The sequence below is a fragment of the Mauremys reevesii genome, linkage group 2 (genome assembly GCF_016161935.1).
Source record: "Mauremys reevesii isolate NIE-2019 linkage group 2, ASM1616193v1, whole genome shotgun sequence".
In the NCBI taxonomy this organism is placed as follows: Eukaryota; Metazoa; Chordata; order Testudines; family Geoemydidae; genus Mauremys; species Mauremys reevesii.
In genome coordinates, this window is record NC_052624.1 from 227,030,109 (window position 1) to 227,033,903 (window position 3,795).

General features: G+C 38.4%; 1 long non-coding RNA gene across 1 annotated transcript; it reads right to left on the reverse strand.

The window, feature by feature from the left end:
* Nucleotides 1–349: 349 nt before the first annotated feature.
* On the reverse strand, nucleotides 350–2,781 carry LOC120398750. The gene is made up of 3 exons (XR_005594678.1): nucleotides 2,706–2,781; nucleotides 2,218–2,355; nucleotides 350–385 (listed from the first exon to the last, which is right to left on the reverse strand). It is a non-coding gene; the product is annotated as an uncharacterized LOC120398750 (long non-coding RNA).
* Nucleotides 2,782–3,795: the final 1,014 nt, after the last annotated feature.

Genomic DNA, 3,795 nt, shown 5'->3' on the forward strand with positions numbered 1-3,795 from the left:
AAAATTTAACTTCTTCTCAAGGACTGCATTGAGGGGGTGTTAGAGAACACCTACTTCTCCCCTCAATCGCAATCACTGTAAAAAGTAAGAGGAAAGGACTCAAAAGCATAGAGTCAAATAGGGACTTGACTCTGAATCCCAATCTGCCCAATGTGACAGGTAGTTCATTTGAGTTCTCAGGTTCCATTCCTGTGCATGTCCCTCATCCAAACAATATGACACTATCAAAGAATCAAGACGATGCAGTTAAACGTAGCCTTTATGCTCTATTGTTTCAACTTGTGTTTTGAAAAAATGCTTAAATTCGCAAATTTCTCACAAGGAACTTTCAAAATGAGTACAGCACTTACCCCACAATGCAAGATTTGAAGGACAGATGGTAACACTGGCAAAGATAAAATAAGGTAGAAGCATTAAAAAAATAGTACATGTAACAAAACACAGCTAACTATTGACTACAATAGCTGTTTTGGACCATCATACTATAATAATTTTATATATGCAACATTGTTATGGTTAGATGGCTCAATATGCTGTGTACAACTTAATGAAAATAGAATAAAAAGCCTAAGAAGACATATATTCCCATTTCAGTCTGTTATGAAAATAGAATACCACAATAAGGCTTTACACAAATCTAAATTCTTATTCACTTCACAACTCAGTTACCTTTTCAACAACATTTAAAAGGCAATAGGAAATGTAAAGACAATATGACAGACGTAATTACACTCTATATAAAAGTTGAATGGGCACACCTGGAAGGTGTGTACAGCACCTTGAAGGAGAAACACAGCAATTTATAGAATCCCAGGCACTAAATCTGTAAATTAAATGCCCAATCCTGAAATCCCTACTCACAGAAGTAGTCCCACTGAGATACATTTAAACAAATATAAATGACAAACTTACAGCTAGACATTCCATTAGCCATCTGGACTGGTCCTGTTAGTAAGGCTAGTTGCATGAGTAAGGGCTGAGGGACCAAGCCCTGAAAAATTATTACATTCAGATTTAATACTGACACAATTTCTTGTTTCACCCTGGGTTTGGCAACTTTCCCCAATGGGGAAAGTTACTGACAGAATGGCAGTGAGCTAAGGGCAGAGTGGCAGCCTTATTTCTGAATTCACTGGTTTTTGTCAGTTTTTGTTACAATATTAAGATTATTTAAATGTAGTGGGGTTTTGTCTGTGAAACAGACAGACCATTGACACTGTATGACATGGGTGACTGGAGGAGATTTTGCATGTCAGAATAGATTTGCATCTTGACTATTCTACCTATGGATAGATCTGTTTTTAAAAGCTCTAGTTTAAGCCAGGTCCTGCAGGCCATTTCTTTGAGTCTGAAGAATGAGTTTTATAGTTTTTGTTTGTTTGTTTGTTTGTTTGTTTTTAAACGTATCTTTTACCACCAACTCACAAACATGAAGATGTTGTCAAAGATTGGTTTATGGGTTTCCTTTTGAAGTTGTACAGAATAATCAGCTAATGAGTTGATTTCTTTGATGGTTCTTTTATAGTTGGGAATCAACCACAAAGGGATCTTTATTTTGTTCATCGTTAATTCTGACTTCAATAGATGAAGTCTGGCTACCATTGTCACCTTCACAGTTTGCCTTTGTGTTATATGAAGCTCATATTCTCAATTAACAGACTATTAGCAAGTTCTTTAATTCTTCAAGTAGCTTTTTCCATTATTGCCAATACATCAAATTCAACGAGCCGGACTATAAAGTATACTGGTTTTCTGCCTGCTATAACAAGATTGACAGTGCTAGTGTCAGTGAACACAACAGTGGACTTCTATGAACCTACAGATGCAATTAGCAAAGCATCTGAACCAGGAAGGCAAGAGTAGAAGGCTAAATCATATTTAAAAATAATTTCAGGGCACAGTTAATATTTAACATTGTTTGACCTAGCGTCAATTTTCTACATTCAAAAATTACTAAAAAAAGGTTTCTTTGGTTTTGCTTATTTTGTCCAAAATCTGAAGTTCTTACATAAATAGAGGGGAGAGAGTAATGTGACATTTCAGTAGAAATGTGTAGTTTAATAAGCTATGAACAAATATGTTCACAGCAGAGATGAGCTCAAATCAGAATACTAGATAGCCCAACATTCCTGAATTTGGGGAAAGTTTAGACCTGGCTCTGAGCTTGGCCACTCATACTAATCTCTATTTCACAATAAGTGTATGTCAGATCCTTACCCGTTTCTCTTCTGTATCAGAACAAGTGAAGGTCAGTTGGTGATGGGATCCTCACAAGGTTTGGAGGGCTGGTTCAGATAAGCTTGAGTTGTTATGATAAGAAGCTTGGATATTGAGTGGAATTCGTGTGATCTAGATCTGAAGATGAAAACTATACTTAAAATAGTCACTTGTGGTTCTAATCAAACTAGAAATATAAAAATATCCTGTCTTGCATTCTATGGGTATGACTGCTTCTGATCTCAGACAAAACCAGGAAGCATGTGTATATGAAGATAACTTGGTAAAAAATCTGAACTATTTCAAACATTTAAAAAAAACAAACCAGGGGTTACAGTCTGTTTAGTTTAGTTTTGTTTTTTTCCCAAACACAGATATGAAATGAACCATCCAGCATTGTTCGGATATGCCAGAAAGGAGATTATATACCAGCTTCCACACTAATCACCCATAGGTAAAAATAAGACCTTCGTTTTTTATTAGATTACCTTTATAAAACAATGTTTGAGAAGAGCTATGAATCTCTTCCCCATCTTCACCTTTCTGACAACTGTTTCCAGTTTGCCAGGCTGAAGACTCACTTTGTGACATCATGTCATATCTAGTTGCATTGTTAAGTTATGTTCCCATAAAAGAATGTGAATGACCCCTGCTAGCTTAGTGTCTGAAAGTTCAAATGCACAAAACTTTATTTACAGTTCAGTTAAACTGATCCTTGCCTTCACACTGGTAGATGGAATAAGCCATGGAGGTATGTTTCTAGATTGAACCCTGCATGCATCAAGCAGGGATCGGCAATTTTGGCATGTGGCTCGCTAGGGTAAGCACCCTGGTGGGCCGGGCCAGTTTGTTTACCTGCCGCGTCTGCAGGTTCAGCCGATCGCAGTTTCCACTGGCCGTGGTTTGCTGCTCCAGGCCCATGGGGGCTGCAGGAAGGGCGGCCAGAGGATACTGAATTCCTTGGAAAAACATGAAATGACAAGTATTTCTTTAAAAAGGTGGTGAAAAGCAATCATGGTTTTTCAGGAAAATGCTAACACTTATATTAGCGCTTCTAAAGGTGATATAATGCTTTGTACTTCTATAGCACTATCTACCCAGGGGGATCCCATAATACTTTACAGATATTTATGAATTTAGTTCTGACACACCCTCATGAAGCAGGTAAATATTACTATCCTTACTATAAAGATAAAGCAGTGAGCCACAGGCAGGTTAAGGGCTTAATCCAAAAGTCAATGGAAAGAAACAGAAACAGAACCCAAGTCTCCTGTGCTGTGCCTTACCCACAGGCCATCTATCTGCCTTATAACACAGTAAGCATTAAAAGAAAATGGGCCTCCTTGTCCATCACTCATCAAATCAATAAACAGATACCATGCAGATTCTAGAAATCGCAAGGCTTCTGTCATTGATTAGCTGCAAGGCCAGCTCCAGGTTTTTTGCCGCCCCCAAGCGAAAAAAAAAAAGCTGGAGTGCCACCCTTTGAAAAGGGCCGCACCCAAAGGGCCGGAGTGCCGCTCCTTGAAAAGGGCCACCCCAAGCACATGCTTGAAACGCTGGTGCCTAGAGCCGGCC